The sequence below is a fragment of the Coenobita brevimanus genome, chromosome 94, assembly GCF_032717465.1.
Source record: "Coenobita brevimanus isolate Jiangsu-jjx chromosome 94, ASM3271746v2, whole genome shotgun sequence".
Classification (NCBI taxonomy): domain Eukaryota; kingdom Metazoa; phylum Arthropoda; class Malacostraca; order Decapoda; family Coenobitidae; genus Coenobita; species Coenobita brevimanus.
In genome coordinates this window covers 5930727-5951825 of record NC_137047.1, presented here as the reverse complement: position 1 = coordinate 5951825, position 21099 = coordinate 5930727, and the positions used below count along the sequence as shown (strand labels likewise).

Sequence of the window (21099 nt, the reverse complement as noted above, 5' to 3'; positions counted from 1 at the left end):
CACTGCTGATGTGTGAAAATAACTGACAACTACAAAGGACGGTCATATCCTGTATTCATTACCGACACCAGTTCATCATATCTTTGAAACACAAGGCAGACCTACAGACTGTATTGTGGCTAATGTCTGGGAAAACCGGTTGTAATTAGCTGCGGGTAACTGCATTTAAAGTAATGGAAATACCCTACGGACACTTGTAGGAAGAACAGCCACTACCGCCATTACAGCACTATTGTTCACGACCCAATATCTATCCCTATGTAAATTATAGATAATCAACGCAATCATAGATGTTCTGGGATGTATTAAGAGTGACTCATCGCCATGGCTGTGTTGGTTTATTCACTCAGCTGTAAGGGACACCACTACCACCATCATACCACAACAAAATTATAAAAAACAAACGCAACCGCGTGCCGCTCCCATATACCGTACGTTTGAGGAGACTGGCTAGAAATACCTACCCGGTACCTACAGTATAAAAATATATAAACAATATAAGTACGGAATAATTAATGTAAATTCTCTCTCTCTCTCCGGCACAGAGGCTAAAGAAACAGACGCTCATAGCCTGCACACAGCTTTACTTAAACATAACCTATCATGAGCGCGGGCGCGCACGCGCACGCACACACACACACACACACACACACACACACACACACACACACACACACACACACACACACACACACACACACACACACACACACACACACACACACACGCACACACACACACACACACACACATACACACACACACACCGAGTGCAGAAAAGCCTGGTGCTGCATGTGGCACTCCTTTACCCCCAACTACTCTCAGCAGTGTGCCAGTAAGCCCCAGGCGAGGCAGCAACATGACCAGGACAAGGCACGAGTCATCCAAATACAAGAAATCATTTGTCCACCACCAAGGAAAGTAAGGGGTTGGAAGGCACTTGCGGAATGGGAAGGGCTGTGAAGGGAGAGGGAAAAAACGAAGAGAAGAGGGTGATGTTATACGCAGGTCTGGGTGAGGGCCCATGTGGAAAGCCAAGAGAGGGTGGGAGAAGAAGTGCTGTGCGAGAAAAAGGCGAAGGAGAGGCAAAAGTGAAGAAAATAAGGAGACAAACAGGCTAGGATGGGGAGGGAAAAGAGAGAGATACGAAGGAAAGGTGAAAATGGGGAAGTTGTGAGGGCGAGAAGTTGAAGAGGCAGCGCGGGAAAGGGGATGGTAAGCAGGAGGGGAAACTGAAAACAAAAGTAGCGAAACATTGTGGGAAGAAATGGATAATTCAAGGTAGTGATGGAAGGGACAGGTGAGAACGCAAGGAAAGCCGAGCGGGAGGAAGAAGAGACTACGAAAGGTGAGGGGGAAGGAAACGGGACACCAGTGGAAAAGATAAACATCCGAATAAGGTAAGAAAAAAAAAAAAGCACGGGATACCTGGAGCAAGGGAGGCATGAAATGTAAGGAAGGAGAGACATGAATGATGTGAGGGAAGAGCAAGAGAGGTGGTGAGGAAGTAGAGCATGAAACGAAGCTGGCAGGAATGAAGTGACAATACTAGCAAAAAGAGCGATTCAGAGAATATACAAGTGAGCAAGATAGTCAAGCTAATATGATACGAACTATCCAAAAGTACAAGGAACTTACAAGGGAAGAGGCTGTGATTGATGTACTGTAGAATGAGAATACAAGAAATAGCCTACCTGTATACTACAAATAGGTAAATAGGTAAATACAAGTACGGTAGCTACGTGGCACTTAGATGAAACCACTACGGTAAATGTTGAAAGGGAAATTGGGAAATATGGTAAATCTACAGCACACTAGATGGAAGAAGAATGAGGGATGTAAGAGAGAGAGCGGGGAAAAAACGAGTACGGTATATTAGGGAGTGGTGGGTCGTGGAAAGAAATGAGTAGGGACAAAAATACCTGTACGGTACCTGGAGACCACACCTCACAGAAAGCTGCGTGTGATGACAAAGCGATAAGATACGTATGATAAAATGCAGAGGGTATTGATAATGTGATAAGACATACTAGGCAAGCAGTGCGGTAGGACAGTCGGGGGCGAGGAGGGGGCGAGGCGACGGGTGGGGCGAGGGTGGTGAATAATACAGTCCCTGGCTGGAGAGTCCATGGCCTGGCTTCAAGGGGCAACACCTTCACCACCACACACACACTTCACACAGACACACCTACACTCTTTAGGTACAATACCCGGCACACACACACACACACACACACACACACACACACACACACACAGAAACTGCACCTAAATACAGGTAAACCAGAAACGCCAACCAAATTATACGAATGACTGCTTAGGCTACCAATATATACATATGGTACATAGCCAACATACAATTATATATATATATATATATATATATATATATATATATATATATATATATATATATATATATATGGAGAGATAATGATCAAAAGGCCTTGTCTAGATGGCTTGCTGATCGAAAGGACACGAAATCTGTTCCAGGCTGGGCCAAGGAACAGTCTTGAGGATTTGATGTGGCTAAAGCTGTATTAGCTGATCATCTACAAGAACCATAGACTTGTCACGAAAATATCCGCTAACATCAACACACCAGTCAAGAGACAGGGTAGCTCTAGCATGTATTGTGTGTGGATGGTACGGTAATAAGAGTCAAAGTGGCAACATATGAAGGTCTGCCGAAGTCTGACGGGGTAGGCTACCAGCAATGTTTTTTTTTTTTTTACTTGATTCGGCTACGGTAGACTTCCGCAATAAAAATACTTTCAGGGTTAGTGCAAGCGACAGATTGAAAAACAATTACATCAACAATGCCAAAGGAGTGGAGGGAAATGCGGTATAGGCTACTGTAAACAGCACTCTATGAGGAAAGGTAGTGTACCATGTGAGATGTGGGAAGTCGAACAAAATTTATTATTGAACCTGGCCTACGTACCGTAATTGGTTGGTTGCTTTAAATATTTAACAAACTCTGTGCAAAATGTGTCAATACAAACTCTATAGACGTAAATGTTAAGCACGCCCATCAATAATCACTTTCCAAAGGTATTCGATCGTGCCTCAAAGGATACGATACCTGTTAACTGTTGAGAAGATTGTAGGTAAGAGACTGCCATGATTCTTCTACACATCACGCTCAAGCAAGGTCTCAAACCAAATAATCTTACTGCATACCGTAATACTACATACATGTTTACACCGTACATCCAGAGCTGGTGCTAGTCTACCTGTAGACGAACTTAAGCTTATTACAGTAATTTGTTTATATAGCTATTCATTGTGGGGAGAGGCTAATGTGGAATGAATTAAAACGGCCTATTCTACATGGGAAAGAATATGAAGTCTCATAATGGATAAGAGTTTACATATTTACAATCATCCTTAATGTACATATTAGGCTGTAAAACCATATGACACAATTCCACACCATTACGCCAGTGTTTGTCAACATTCATACTGTGGTTGGCAAAACAAACGTGAGGGGCGATGGAAGTGGGAGTGGCCTGTGGTGAGTCAGCCAGCACAGTACCAACCGACGCTCACCTCCACACTGCACAAATCACATCATCCCCCCAACCCCCCACGCCCTTGTGGCCACGGTGGTCAGATTATCACCTCATCATACATTCCACCACCGCCGCCACCACCACCACCACCACCACCACCACCACCACCATTACTGACATTCTCAAACCACTTTCAGTCACCATTACCAAAACCACTGCCATCAACCAAAACAAGTACCATTAAACATCAATCAACACAACTACCATTATCAAAAACAGGCAATCATGATACCAAAACCACTACCACCATCTTCAGCAGCCTACCGAAATCACCGAAACCACTGCCACTACCGATACCAAACCAATTGCCACTATCACCAATATCGGTACCATAATACCAAACCACTACCACCAGCATCAACAGTAAGTGTCGCCAATAATAATACTGTAGTTTGAAAACTGTCGCCAACAACGACATCACCACAGACTGAAGCGAAGGAGGGTCGTGTATGTCCCTGGAGTCTGGCTCTGGCAAATAGGGGCCATGCCGTAGCAACAGAGGATTTCATTTTTCTACTGTATCAGAGACAAAGTGGGGGCTGTGGGAAGGGGGTTAAAAAAAAAAAAAGTAGGCAAGTGAGAAATGCCACTCAGTGGAGGCAATAGGCCTACAGGAATTAACTATACACTACCGGGTACTCAATAGAACTCAACCATATAGGAAATATATTTCTGGCAAGTATGGGTGAGATTGCCTTTTACATACCGGTACCGTAGCTATGCGACTTTGTTTCATTCCAATCGGTGTAATTTATAATACCAGCATTGCTACAGTACATTCTGGCTAAAATTCTCACAATCACACATGCCAAAGGCCAGTCCCAACTTAGTACCAGCGTCCTGGTATGTCAGGTACTCCAGAACAGTTATCCAATTAATGAATGGTGATGCTGACGACCGGTATGTTAAAATCTTCACAGAAGTACTAGAATCGACTATCCTCAGGAAAAATCATATGATAATGGTCAGTATAACAAAAATCCACGGCACTGAAGAGGCTTATTGAGTTTTAAGTAGCTATGGAGTTTTGGGTGTGTGCTACAGAGAGGTGGAAGAGTGAGGAGGAAGGTGGCGTCAGTGTGGAACACCTGTTGAAGCCACCACCTGCTGGCCAGACACCCCACACACCTCCACCCCTACTATCCCCTCCTTCGCCTCACTGCCAGAAGAAATATTGACAGTCGGCTTCCGCGGCCATCTCACTTGACAGTTGTCACACACGCACACAAACAAGCACGCACATGAACAAGCGCGCTCGCGCATACACACACACAAATACATGGCTACAAAACGTCAGTGATAAACCCTTAGGAATGGAAATTTAACCCTTGTTTTGCACTGAGTCACTTTATATATATATATATATATATATATATATATATATATATATATATATATATATATATATAATGGCAATTATTACATCCTGGTCAAAAACGTTCACTCAAATGCCAAGCTATACCGGTACACTGGAATGGGCGCGATGGCGCTTCCTGCGCAGACCACGGTGCAACCACTCTCTATAATAATAGTTACAGCATGACACTGACGTAACGAGTCAACCTTCCAGTGGCAAAGATGTACCTCAAACGAAGAACAGTGACTAGTCAGTCTGGAATGCATCACACCCAGTCAGGATAAAGACGTCAGAAAATGTTAATAAACGACCCACTCCTCTACCAGACCTCTTTCCTACCCTAAGGCGAGATGTTGCTTTACCGTATTTTAATATACCAGGCTAATTTTATCCGAATCTTCCTAGACACGACCGACTCGCAGTTTGTGTTGCACGATAGAGCACCAAGAATGGGTTAGTGGATGTTTGCAGATACTGCGGTCACTGTACAATGAAAATACGATGGAATATCACCGTTAATAACTAAGCGCTGGCGAGTGGGTACACATGCAAACATGAAACATGCAGCCAAATCCAACTACAGTACCAGTCCTGCTCAATGATACAATGACAGACTGTCAAACGTTGTCAACACAATTGTTGGAGGAAATACAGTCTCTTCAGTTAATCCTTTGAATGCTAGACCTTCTGTACTGTTATAAGAGCATAGGCTAGATAAGCATATGACAAATAAGGGGTGGATATAGAATAAAGAAAATCTTATAACCAATACTAATTCAAAAAAAATTCTCTTTTCAGGTTATACTATGATAGTCTCTATTCTCCTTTCACACTTTCCTGTAAAATGTCCACGCCAGTTTTTCTATACGGCGTGGTGTTCTTTCTGACTTTTTCCTGCCGGCTTCGGCTGGAGGGTTTGGAGGCCGGGGGAGAGCCTTCTTCTTTGCTATCCTTATCTCATTCTAGTAGTTCAGTTACTCTTCTAGGAGCTGCCTAGCATGGGCCAACAGGCCTACTGCAGTTATCCTCTCTTCTTATGTTCTTATGTTTAAGTAACACCTAGCTCGGGTAACCGGCGTTGCCTGGGCAAAACCCTATGACCGTGTATACCGGCATTGCATGGGACCCTGGATAGTCACTCCCCCTGTGAATGAAGACCCCCGGGGTCCAATTTTACCCACTGAACCATGCTCTTCCTTAGGACCAATTCCCCATGGATCTAACCACTCACCCAACTCGTTTTGACCACCCCACGATCCCTCCGCCCATCCGATCCGTTGTTGCTTAAAAAAAAAAAAAGCTACCAAGTTTCCACCACGCTGACAATTATTACTACCGTAATTAGTTCTAAACTTGGCTATCAGGGGCGCCACTTCAGCAACTGTAATGCACACATTTTAATTAGTGGTAAAAAGTTTGAACTGTTTAGAGTTCTATGTGCACCCCCCCCCCTCTATTTCAACAGGACACAACAAATATTCTCATACCGGTATATAGATAGATAGACAGATATACAGGTATAGAGATATAAAGATAGACAGATATACGACAGATATATGCGGATGTAAACTGTAGTAGAGTCAATGCGTCACTACCGCCACATCTGATAGGGACAATTGTTTGACACCGCAGCCATGACACACACGTACACAGTAAACTATAAACTGTGTTTGTTTGTATACGGGAGGAGGGGGAGGGGTAACAATGACTAACCTTGTCCACTGAACGAAGTGCTCAGGCTACCCTCAAGGTTTCTTCCACGTCAAATTAAACCCAGAGTTGTTCATCTTGGCTGTATATCCAACCCACAAAAACAGAGCAGCAATATCGCTAATCTACAAGGCACTTCAACTGATGGAACTGTACATATACCCAACATTCTTTCATTCCTGACAACAAACACCTTTCAAATAACAAAATCCGGTCCCATCTTCAATTCTTAAGTATAAAGAAGTCAGCTTATTCTCTCAATTTATGCAGTTTGCGTACTGGATTTTACTAAATATAACGTGCAACATTAGCTAAACAATAAAGCAACGAATACGTTCCAAATCACAGTGAAAGTTCAACAACTGCGAAAATAAATAAAATCTGATACTTTCATATTTCTTATCCACTGAACACTTGCAGCGTTAAACTGGAGCAGCAGCCCCCCCCCCTCCCCCGAGTGTAATGAGTCACCCCGCCGCACACCACCACCACCACACCCGGGTAGCATCCCTATTAGATTGGCGAGCGTGACTCACACTGGTCGCACTTCATCACCTCCCACCACAGGAATGTATAGAAAAGGCAGTGTAATAGGCTATCCTTCCGGCTTCTCACAAAGCTTTAGTAATTACTTGATTACCAAAAACTATATCTCTGCCTTAACTATGATGGCCCAACATTCCGGGGCACAGCACTGAATAGCTTATCCAGGTAACAAGATCAACCACACTGCTTCTCACGCACCACTGGTATCAAGAGGAAGTAGCTAATATAAGGATCATTTTATGAAAAAGAAACATTTTGAATGCTACCTGCTTACTCTGACTGCACAAGTTCTGCGCCTAGAGCTTAGCTACAGGTACTGCCTAGGCCTGTATGTTGTGGGTACCGTACCGAACGTCGTCTTTGCAACAAGGTACCGTATATACTGGCACTACTAACTACAACACCAGGATTAGGACAAGTATCTACGGTACGCAGATGCTTCAAATACTGTACTATCAGCAGAATGCTAAATGCCGAATCCACAGGCTTAATCACTGTAAATAACACCAGGCCGTACTGGTACACAAAGCCGTTAAAACTCAGCCTAACCTAGCCTATGCAGGTAGGTACCAATATGACCCACAGACTGGTATACATACTTCGACTTTACTTTGGCTAAACCCTGGTGATTTTTCTCGGGCTTGCATGACGACAGCTCCGGTCAGGCATATGGTACCGGTATCTGGCCTATACTGGTGCCGGTATGGCATGTTTTCAATACACCGCGTGGTAGCTACTGGTATGATCTGTTCGTCCCTTAGTTTCAATGGATTTATTTGGCTACTCTGCTCTGGAATTAACTGCGTTCTAGGTCACAAAGAAAGGAATAACACATTGCACTCAAAAAAACAAAGAAACGCAATGACGAAGCTACGATCGTCCGTCATTGGCTTCTCTAGATATATATACCGTACCCGGTATAGTACAGTACAGCAAGAAGCATGAACAAACATTTTTCTGCAGCTTATTTCAACAACCTCCATATAGCCACAACACGCCCAAATTTACTTTGAACTAGATTCGGCTGTTGGAAGACAAGCCAATAATTTTTCCCTAATTCATAATTTTTCCCTTTCAGGTTACGCTATGATAGTCTCTATTCTCCTTTCACACCTTCCTGTAAAATGTCCACGCCAGTTTTTCTATACGGCGTGGTGTTCTTTCTGACTTTTTCCTGCCGGCTTCGGCTGGAGGGTTTGGAGGGCGGGGGAGAGCCTTCTTCTTTGCTATCCTTATCTCATTCTAGTAGTTCAGTTACTCTTCTAAGAACTGCCTAGCATGGGCCAACAGGCCTACTGCAGTTATCCTCTCTTCTTATGTTCTTATGTTCAAACCTCTGGCCCTTTCAGGTAACGCAATTTCAGATTTTTTAAGTTGCAAACATCAGAATCAACCTCACCATACTATATATATATATATATATATATATATATATATATATATATATATATATATATATATATATATATAATAAGTACTGTACCAGCATCGCAGCTTCGTGCAGTAGCTAGCCTACTTATTATAAATACAGTGAGAAGAGGAGATTCGAGGCGGATTAGCCAAAGCAACCAAGTACCGGTACCCTTTAGAGTACTGATATGTAACTACAGTAGCTGCTCCTCAACAGCATAGCGGACAAGAAAAATAAGTGAAGCAAGGATACAATACCGCACACTATTCCAAAAGTTATCAAAGTACAGGTACCGGTATACGACAGCTTACACACACACTAATTAGGCTAGCCTACAAACAAGGGCATATAACAATATTTCAACATTAAAGTTTCTAACATCCCTAGTAAATTAAGAACTACAAAACTTACTGCTTAAGACACTGGAATACAGTACGGGAATCAAAGTGCTACCGTATGGTAAATAATGGCAGCAGTAGCCAAAGCCAGTCAAAGCCAAACGGCCCACTCCCAGTCTCGTACACTATACTAAGGGAGAGCCCAGATTAGTATGGTGGCATACACAGCTGTTCTCACGCAGACTGCAAGTGTTTCTCTGACAAACACATCAACATTCCTGTAGCTTCTTTGTTACCTTTATCTCATTCTAGTAGTTCGGCTACTGTTCTAGGAGCTGCCTAGCGTGGGCCAACCGGCCTACTGCAGTTGTCCTCTCTTGTATATTCTTATATAAACAATTTTAGAGAAATGTGGTCCGGACATATTATGCTGAGGGTGAGGCAGTACCGGTTGTTATTTCAGTTATTCCTACCACTTTCACATAGAAACGTTTGCGAACTTTTAGCATCATGTGAAACCAGAGGCGCAATGAAAGGGTCTACGGGTAGCCTACAGTAAGGCTAACGTACCATCACTAAATCCATTAGACCTACTTTCGTTAATTCTTTGTTGAACATTACCATACCAACAACAATAAAACATACTAAGGGGTGATTCTGTCTTCTTCGGCTGGGTAAGGTACTAAGCTGAACAACACACCATAAGAGTATCCTCACTACCCACTACCCTGTAAGTGTTAAAACCAGAAGACATAAATGCTGATATAAAGCCAGTATAACTGTTTTGTCAAGCACAAGTCTATAACTCCCGTTATACGCAGAAATAAAAATACATGCACAAGTCCACAATACCATTAAAATATACAATATGTAGCCTAGAAATAGCAACACAACAAAAATCCTCATAGCCTACTAAAGCAACAATATCCTGTACGGTAACACTTCATTCATAACCAGGAATCGACGTAAAACTGCCTAAAGCAATCATACCTCATATGAATACAGTAATGATGAATGAGAATAGCCTGCAGATTCAGCTGTCAAGGTAATTACCGGTGACATAATAAGAACTAAATACCAGTAGGCCTACATCAGCAGGCTGCATGGACACGAATGCACAAAACAACCAAGGTCATAAAACAAATGGCAGAAACAATTTTTAAAAATACAGCTATATTTCCTAATATGGTGCATTACGACAAATAACAATACGGCACATCACACCCATACACACATCTAAGAAGTCTTGTCTCCTGCAGAGGGGCAAAAATATCCGACTATAGAAAGGATTTAAGAAAATTTGCAGTCACATAAGGTTCTCGAATGCATGATGGCCTATACAGGTAGCCTAGGTCTGCAGTTACAATACCGACAGCACCGTACAGGTAGTCCATAAACACTGCAATGGTGTCAATATATCATACCAGATACCGTTCAGTTCATTGGCAAAAACAACTGGCTAAGAGCAAACCTGGAAAAATTGCAAGCTTAGAATCACGAAGGTGATTTCAATAATTCCACGAGATTCTCAGTAGCACCAGACAAAGGCTTCTTTACTATCCTCGGTCTTATTGTAGTGGTTTAGTTTCTTTTGTAGGAGCTGCCTAGCAAGGGCCAACTGCAGTAATCCTCTCTTCTTATGTTCTTAAAAACAGCAAAACAAGTATAAAATGTTACCAGTATGTCAACCTTCCTTGCAGTCGATAAGTATAAATTTATCCCTTCTTTGAGTCTAAACTAGCTACCGTACATGCATGAACAGCAGAACAGGTCTGATCAGGAGCCCACTAAAACGTCGATGGGCATAAACAAATCATATTCTTCCTCCAGCTCTTATAACACCAGGCAGACTCCACTAAGCAGGCACTAATATATTACACGAGCCGTTCCAACCAGAAGCAGGAAAAAATAAAAATTATTATCTGACCGCAAAACTACACGCTGTCGACAGGCACAGATGTAACTCTCTTCCTGAAACACAGTATTAGCGTTAAAACCATCACCTCCTCTTTCTGCAATACCAAGCAACAATGGACCTCCTCCTCCTCTCAAAACCAAGTGAAGTTCACAGACAGACATTTAAACACCTTTTCTTTCTCCTAACACCCAGCAGACTCCATTAAGCAGGTCCTGGCTTTTGCGTGCCGGTAATAAGAGCCGCTCCAGTCATCAGAGGGGAAAAAAGTAAAAGCTTGACGGCAAAACTACAAACACCCGCCACCTACCCTAATTACCCATTTCAACCGTGAGAATTTACAAGGGTCCCTCGCGTGGCTGTGTGTGTGTGTGTGTGTGTGTGTGTGTGTGTGTGTGTGTGTGTGTGTGTGTGTGTGTGTGTGTGTGTGTGTGTGTGTGTGTGTGGTAACTAACGATCACACTCCCTTGAAATACTTTGACAAACTGAGGTAACCGGTACTGAGGAACAGTTTCATGTTGCTGTTTAGCTTAAAGCGAACGACTGCTCCTATATTAACAATTTTTTTTTTTTTACTAACGCAAGAAATTTTTATTCAGCTAGGACCTCCCCTGTAAAACAATTAGCTACCGCAGAGAATACTCACGAACCCTTGCAATATACTACCTCACAACCACTTTATCCCATTATGAAGGGGATGATGCGGCTTAAAATTTTCACAACCCTTAACTACGATCACACACACACACACACACACACACACACACACACACACACACACTTTTCTACTTCACGGAAATATATTTGCAAGCCTCAAACAACTGCATGACACTGATCCACCTTTATTTGTCTTTTTACAAGTAGAATCGGCCAACTAAGTTTACATTCACTCAACTAAGAGTAAACATATGATCTTACGACAGAATGAAAAAAAAATGCACTTAAGTTTAACCAACTCTATATACTCGAAGCTTGGTACGGTGCGAGTTCCATGGCCTATAATTAGATTTTCCTCAATGGCAGAATACAAGTTCCAGCATTAATTCACTTCCACACAGTTCACACTCAGAAGGAGCAAGAAAAGAGTTACGCAGCAAAGAACAAAGACATCGCAACCATTTGTGTTTTTTGGCTTCACAGTAGAAAGCAGAGGAAGTAAATCACGTGACACCGTGAGCCCGTCCCTGGAACCCACCCCACCCTGCTACTTCCGCTGTGGCTCAGTGTGGCTACCCCCTTAGGATGGCCCACGGATGAAGAGAAATAACTATTGGCAGGCGACAGTAAATGGTAGTGTACGATCCTCCGGTTTGACTGGATTTTAGATTAAAAGAAAGTTCACACACACACACACACACACACACACACACACACACACACCGCTCGCTGGCTCAGTGGTAGCGTTCTCGTTTGCCATCTGGTAGACGGGAGTTCGAGCCTCGCTCAGGTTGCGAAAAGTTTCACTGACGAAGTGGGTGGTTACTGTCCCCCTGGAGCAAGGGGACGGGTGTGTGCGTGTGTGAAGGTCAGCCTTGCCCTTAGATCGGACTATATGAGCTCTCAGCTCCCTTCCGGGAGGGTAAAAGTTGACGATCACGACCATCCAGTGATCCTGACCGACCCGGTGAATTACACACACACACACACACACACACAGAAATAGCCTACTGTACAACGTAGGCTACCGTATTTAATTATTTAACTGTACGGCAGGACCTCTCCACCAAGAAAGAGCAAACCATACCTCACCACACAGGCTGCGGGTAAGGATACATGGTTTCGCTACTCAACCTGCCAGCATTCGAACTACCGTAATCTTATTTACTGACAAACAGATAACAAGCACTGAAGCTACTAGAGAACAAACTAAGCAAAATACACCAGAGCAAAACTAGTTCAGCACCATCAGTTTCAAACACCATTAAACATCCATTACTGCTCATTTCCTTAGCCAAAATTTTGTTTGAACATGTAGTGAAAGCGTTTTTTTCTTTTATGAGCCACCCTTACCATTCCGTCCTATCACATACAGGCTAATCAACTTTTTCCTACATGACCAATTATAATTACATTACAACTAGCCTACCCTTAAAATGCCGGCAAATCGGAAGTCAGGACAAATAGCCTACTGGCTTGAGTTACTAGCACATTTCTTCGTGTTCTCAAATCAGAAAACAGAATATCCTATGACCACTCCAAACTAACTAATGAGATACGGTACGGTACAAAGCTGCAGATAAGGTTAATGGTATCATAATAAGAACCATATGATTGTAAATATAATCTACCAATCCTGAAATGACACAATGAGGGTCAAAACAAACATTAGAGTCTTCCATAATTTGCCCAGTTAAACTCACTATAGGCTATATCGGTACCGGAAACGTTTGACCACAACTAAATGATGCAGCGGTGACTTTACCATACATGATTTAACATTAAAAAGATTACAAATTGTTGAATATAATAATCACATGACTTCCTCTGATTAAGAAAATCTCATCCGCCGGTGACAACATAAAGCGCCACTACCAGACGCACGACCAACTAGCCTCCGGTACAGTACATGGTTAGGATAATTGTCAAGTAGAAACACTGCATAATGAGCAAGACGAAACATATAAAGTACTCGAAAAGTTATGTTGTGTGGCAAGTGAAAAGTCAACCTACAAATAACCATTGTTTCTATTAGTACGAACACTTGTACCGACGTTACAAGATCAAGACAGACTATTGGCACCTTTGGCAACCTCTGACAATAACCCACAAATGCACTGCCTTTATGAGTTCAAGACTCCCGGGTATAATTTCTTTCAACTACCTGTACAATGCTGACCCCATGGAAAAGTGACCTACCTTATCTAACTAACCACGTTGAATAAATCTCCGTGAGTTTAATTTTCCATGGCGTCAGAACTGTCCATGACACCAGCATGTACTGGTATTATTATTATTTTTTTTTTACTTTCCTGACAGCTGTTCAAGAATACTGCTATCATAAAACATCTGCGGAGGCTTGCGCGCCCGCCCGCCCGCCCCCCCCCCCGCGCGCGCGCACACACACACAAACACACACACACAACGGCGATGGAGTAAAACCCGAGTTAAACTACAAGTGCAATAGCTGGAAGCTGCATGAGAGAGGGGAAAGAGGGATGAGTGACCAATGCTGAGTACAAATCGTATAATGTCATGGTTGGGTACTTTCTTACAGGGGCACAGAAGCCAAACTGCACCCCCACCCCGCACCGTCTGACCCTCCCACACCACTTGACACACTCACGCCCTGCCACTTGAGCCTCCAGCTGCAAATCTCGCCCCTTTACTCTCGAGGCCCACCTGTGCTCACATTAATGCCACAGCTAAGAAGATACTCTACACAGGATCTGCTTCCCTCTAAACTCTTTCTCCTTCACATTCTACTGTACTGTCAAAATAATTCTCAAAGGTTTACCTTGCTTCGTGGATTCTCGATACAATATTCCTAGATGTTTATATTATTGCATAGCCTATACCGTATATAATGTAATGAAGGGAAAGAATAGTCCACTTACTATATATATATATATACCGGTACACACACACACACACACACACACACACGGTACAGTACACCATTCCCATCTAAGCTTTGTAAAAATTAACACAGCCAGTACAAACAAGTACTAACAAAACCAACGCTATCTGCTTGAGTAAAACGAGGTACGGTAACAATGAAGATTTAGAATAACCAACGTGTATGAGAAATGGAAGAAAAAAAAAATGTATATCCCATTGGAGCCTAGTGTCCTCAATAAAGGACAGAACTGTGAGTTTGCAAACTCTGATGAAGTAAGGGAACCCCCGGGTAGGGACCTATATGCTTCGCGACTATTAGCCGATAGGCGGAGGGCAGTACGCTCCCAGCACAGTGTCTCGCCCAGGAACCCTGGGATCCAATGGGTCAGGGGTTCCCAACCTTAATTTACCCATTACCCCATTTTCCACACCTCCCTTCACTCATTACCCCTCATTGCTTATGTTTCCACAATTGCATTTTAGCTGCTTAACATTTTGATGCCTAGATTTTAGTTTGAATGTAGGACTTAATTAAAGGTTAGGCTAAAACCAAGAGAGTTTTTGCAAGGAGTAATTTATTTTTATTATTAACACTGATACCAAATAAACATGACTTTAAACATTCATCTCTGAATTTTAGTATAGGTCTGAAAGTCTATCATAACTGGTATGATTTTTAGATTTTTTTTTTTTTGGTTACCTCCCCCATTACCATTCACAAAAGACCAATTTACCCCACTTGGGGTAATTTACCCCAGGTTGGGAACCCCTGCAATGGGTTAATGACTGGCAAATCTGTCAGCTTCTTTAACCCACTGGAGCACAGTGTTCTCAATAAAGGACAGAACTGGAAGTTTGCAAACTCTGATAAAATAGGGAACCCCCGGGTAGGGACCTATGAGCTTCGTAACTATGAGCCGATAAGTGGAGGGCAGTACGCTTAGTACCCTTCCAGCACAGTGCCTCGCCCAGGAACCCTGGGATCCAATGGGATATGGTGGGCTGACTGGAAAAAAATTAAGGAACGACGGTAGAGCGGGCCTATGAATCAAACTGAATCACTCATGTAAACTGTTGGATGAAGTACCGGTATACTGGCATGTTTTATAGTCACAACATATGGTAGGACAGAACTTATTCATTATTCATGGTAAAAGCTGCTGATACTGTGACGCTAATACAGACTAATACCCAGTCACACACACACACACAAAACTGCATCACTAAGAGGCTATTCCTAAAAATCGCAGAACAGAAAACCACACAACCTCGACACCCTTCACCAACACAGTGAGAGAGAGAGAGAGAGAGAGAGAGAGAGAGAGGGGGGGAGGGAGTGAGAGGGAAGGGGAATGAGAGGGGGGAGTGATGGGGGAAGTGAGGGAGGGGGGGTGAGTGAAAGACTCCATGACCCCGCCTGACAGCACACTTCTCACTAGTGAAATCAGTCATTGTGTGTGAAGTCTGGCTTATGTCGAAATACGACGTTTGGTATGCCTAAGCCAAAATACAGTTAAAACCAATACCATGGACGGTAACCAACTTTAACCAAAAATGAAGTCACACTGGCATAAAATAATACGGTAGTCAAGCTGAATTAAAGGTTTGCATCAGCCTTTCTTGGTATAGAAGAAGGTTTCCAGCCGTTCTGATAAATCTGTTCTTTCAGTAACTCCTAACTAATAATGGCCTAGATGATACCAAGTCCCAGCCACTACAGCTAAGACTTGTAAAATCCAGCACTACTGTAGTTCCACAGTATTAGCCAACCTATCACAGGGTCATCAGGTTGCTCATCACTCTTCTGGTATTTCCGCACTCTAACCACAACTTAAGCTTTCGAAATATTAAGAATTCTTACGTCTGTCAAGATAACCACAATCATTCCCACTAAATTAGGGGGGGGGAGAGAGAGAGAGAGAGAGAGAGAGAGAGAGAGAGAGCGCAAGGAGGGATGAGACCAATGGAGAAAGGGGGAAGGGGAGTCTTGACTGGGGTTAACGGGTTGTGTTGCCGACCAGACAACCACCACCACCACTACTACCAACATTCAAGGTCACCACCACTACCACCAACACTTGACAACAATTCCTTTGTTTTACCCATATCTTATCACCCAAGTTTTTCTTTGTTTCCGAATGGGTGACACTACCTGCTTCTTACCACCACCAAAACATGTCTGACCCTTTGTAGGCTAGGCCGAGAAGTCACTCTGGTCTAGATAATTTTACTTATGGTTTGCTTAGAGACCTGCTCAACAAAGGACTACGAACGTTTACCAACATGCAACTCAAACACATACTCAAACCAGTACAGGTTATAAGGAGGAAGGGGTGCGGGATGGCGGTAGTAATGAGTGGGAGGGGTGATGAAAGGGTTGAATATACGGTGAATGGAGTGGGTGAACCAAGATGATGAAAAGAGAGCAGAAATTTACGAAGAATATCCTGCGACGTGAAATAACGGTGGTCCTGAGTGTAGGGAGTCACGTAGCCTAGGATCCAGCGTGTCGAGCCAGCCACCACCAAGCATTAGCGTGATCAACAACAGTAAATAATCCCAACACACTCTCTGTCTACCATACTCGACATGGCCACAACCGGAATAACTCACACTTCCATGATAAAAATAGTCCAATGATGTCCCGTCAATATCGATCGTTCATACCGACAGCACCAATTATAAATGAACCCTGTGGAACTGGGTGGGCTTCCATACCAAACCCTGTATAAATTAGCTGACAGCCATTAAGTGTACCGTACACTTCCATTCTAATGACAAGCAGAAATAACACTATTTTAATTAGGATTCTGAAAGAAAATCTCAAATACTCTATCAAGGGAAAATTGTTAAAATTGTTGAACACTAGTCAGTTAACTTAAAACGCAAAATAAATTGTTCAATGTTTTACATTAGATAGATGCCTGGCTATACTTCTGTAGGCTATACAAAATACAAAGTAAAATTATAAAACATATGATAGATGAGTAAATTTATACAATTTATGATTTCGTAAACCAAGCTGCAAGGCTATAATTTCTTAAAGTGTTCTTAAAAGCTAATATATTACGTTTGAAGACCTATAATTTCAAGCATACAGATAGGCTATAGCCTACAAGTATTTAGGAGATTGACTGTTCAAGTAAAATTATGCGGTTAAAGAGAAATGCATAAGCGGAATACACATTGGTAAAGTTCAGTCATTCTATTAAGTCATATGGTTACCAATATTCTTGCGTGTGATACTGCTGTTAAATAAAAATGAACACTAGAATTATTCAAATAACTAACATCACACATATCTGGCCTAAATTTACTGGTCAAAACCCTCACATGGCCTTCAGCATGTGCATTTAAAAACCGATCAAGTAAATACTGAAGCTAATGAATTGCTGTGAATGCAAAAGTTTCTCTCAAGAATGCATTTCAAGTAAGAAGCAGGGTAAACATCACACTACAACTAGCCAAACTTTCAGCATTTGACTGGTCAACATTTTTGCAATGTATCGCAAATGTGCAAAGCCTGAGATCTTGCTACAATACAAACCAAATAATATGCAATACCAAAACAAAGTATTAGCATCACACACACACACACACACACACACACACAGCAGTTATCGTATTATTTCCTTGCCTTCAAACCGACTCACCACCAAACTGGCCCCAAACCTAAGAAGCCTGATTACACTCAATCTTATCTGTCTCGTTAAAAGTTCCCTGCCCGCATTAGAGGCGGCCGATCCCATCCCCTGGTGGTGATAAGGCCTCAGGAAGGAAGTCTGTGATCTCTGATAACACCAGAAAAACTGAGAGAGGCGGAAATGAGTACTTGGGAGAACACACCAACCACGCATCTACTGCAATCTAATTAAACCAGCGAACCCTCAACTAATCAAAGTACGAAAACGCTCATAAAACACCAACCTAAAAATTAAAATGCGAACCTAATATAATCAAAATAAACCAGATGAACCCGAGTAAACCGAACTACGAACCCTGACTAAACAAAAACAAAAAAAACAAATCATTATTCAACGGGAGACAGAAACTTGCCTCCATGAAGCAGCATGCCTCCTTCGCTGCCAGGAATTTCGATTTTTGTATTTTTAAGTAGCTCTAGATAGAACTGTTGTCGTCATAGGATAACCCCACCAGGCCCAAAAGCTTAGCAGTATTGTTTTAAGCCAGAATGACCAGGACCCTTATTTTCGTTCGTTCCTAACAACTCTTCAAGCTTATATGGCATATTTCAGCTTACTATCATATTCCATGTTATATAAAAACTTAACACTGCCACACCCTGCATAAATCGCTAAGGAAGTGGTGCTAGGAAGCCTCCTAACCAGGTGAATACGGGCCAGGAGTCATCGTAGTAAAATACAACTCAGTATAAACTACAGCCACTAGATATTTGTACGATTATACAGATAGACTGATATACACAATCACCAAAGTAACCAATACCGAACCTTGTAGCCTACCGTAGGAACAAGGCCTGTATTCTCGTAAGGTAAGGAGGCTCCCTAGCAATTCTTCCTGAGCGATTTATCTTTTTGATGTTAATATTCCTCCACGCGTTATTTGTAAAGGGCACAGCGATAGTGGAAGGATTTATATCAAAGAATAGGACAAGTTAAATAAATCACTTAAGAAAAGGTGTTAGGGAGCTTCCCAACCGACGGGCCCAAATGTGTAATCAATTTAGGCCTATCCTGGTGTAGCACTTGGTAACTCCGGTAAGCCAGTTCCAATGAAAAATTCTACTTATCCACATATCAACTGATAGCTATTCAACACTCCATTCGATGTCATGCCACATTTTTATAAAACCAATTAATCCTCCCCACTACAGCCTGCATAATATAACTGGGGACAAAATTTACCCATGCACTTAAATTTCCAACTTTTGTTTTCAAATACTTAAATACGAAAACTAAAAATATTTTCATACCGCATACAGTATCTTTTTTAAAAAATCCAGTTTTTTTTCCCAATTCGGAACAATTTAGCACCAAAACGCAACTTTTTTTCTACCGCTGCCTACGTGAATCTCGAACACAACACTGACGTTCACCTGAAGGGAGTACTGGCCGCCCTGAGCCGCATTAGTCACCAGTTACCGAACAAAAGACTCCTCCAAACTCTCCCTCACAACCAACCAAAACACCGCTACCAACTCGCGCAAACACTCAACGAGATCATATACAAAGCTCCTCAACTGTGGCTTGACTGATTCTATGTGATTGAAAACTGCGTGTGCAATGTATTTTGCGTTTAATTCAAAATTCTCTGCTTTTGTCGTCACGTGGCGGCGGAGTGAGGCTGTAACGACGCTCACTTCATCCTCACCAGCCGGCGACCAAAACCCTTCTCTTCCTTCCTCACCTACTCAGTTTCCCGCGCTGGGCTTCACAGATGACTTCAGTGCGTTTCCTATATCTGATTTAAGCTCCACCACATCACTTTTCCACACTAGTCGGTATGTTATGTGAGCACAGCCCGAACACGGTGAACGTAACCTCCCGCGACCACTGCTCGTACAGAACTGCGGAGACTAAAATCTACTCGTACGCCGCTGCCTCACCGCCGCTCCTCCCTTCCCCCCATCCTGTCCTTTCCTCCACCCCCCCCTTCCACTCCTACCCCCTACCACCGGATCTTCCTCTCATCAGCCCTCCTCCCCGCTCAACATCATCAGTTATGGCCAAATTTCAAACATGTAAATAGTTTCATTGCATTCAGTCGCTCTAAAATTTGCAGCATCCGCTCCATCTGCCATCTCGGCTCGACTTCCTCTCCATCAGAGCACCTTAACGCGATAAAAAGCGTTTACAACCCCTATCCGACAACTGTTCCAAGTATTGTAGTTTCCAGCACAACTTCTGCAATTCGGATGTTATTCTACTGCATGCACGAATTACAGGCAGAGTACAAAAGGTGTAAAATGTGCCCACGTCTTCCTATGCACATCAGCCCAATGAACAGATGGGCACTGATAAACAATTTCACTGAAGCTCCCAATCTGATAACACCATATCGACAAATCATATTGCATAAAGTAATCGCATTTTATTGTACCGCCGAAATCTTATATTCAGCTGTTTCAAAAACTAACATTTAAATATTCGTGAAGTGAAACTTGCTACACATGATTGGATACGGAAGATAAAGAGAAATAATGACTGCCAGAACTGATGAACTTCCATACCTCAGAGTACACACACACACACACACACACACACACACACACACACACACACCTTATAACATACATTACCTAACAGTCATAAATTGTAGCAAAGGGTTAACTCCTGCCTGCATGTTCCCGCCATCAGCACTGTTTACGACCTCCCCCACCACCTCCAGCACACACCATACCCCCTCCCTCCACCCTTCCACCTCCCTCTTCCTTTTCGAACCCCCACACCTCCCCTCCCTCCCTTCCTCACTTCCCTCCCTCCATACCATCTCTGCTCCCTCAATTCCTCCTCATTCTCGCTTCCCCCCTCTCCTTCCCTTTCCCACTTTCCCCCCTCCCTCCCCTCTCTCCCCATCCCTCCTTATTCTCCGTCATCCCCCTCCCATCCTCCCTTCCTCCAGCCTCACCCCGTCTACCCTCCTTCCCCATCCCTCCCTGTGTTCCGTCCCCCCCTTCCCCCTTCATCCCTCCAGCCTCACCCTACCCC

At 43.0% G+C, this 21099-nt stretch overlaps 1 protein-coding gene across 4 annotated transcripts in view; it reads right to left on the bottom strand.

Annotated features, from left to right (window-relative positions):
- LOC145412838 (uncharacterized) overlaps positions 1 to 19945 on the bottom strand; it is a 254288-nt gene extending 234343 nt beyond the window's left edge. For all 4 annotated transcript variants that reach the window (XM_080282628.1, XM_080282629.1, XM_080282632.1 and 1 more), the window contains exon 1: positions 19799 to 19945. The gene's annotated coding sequence lies outside the window, so the exon portion shown is untranslated. The remainder of the gene's footprint in view (positions 1 to 19798) is intronic.
- Between the last annotated feature and the right edge of the window lie 1154 nt (positions 19946 to 21099).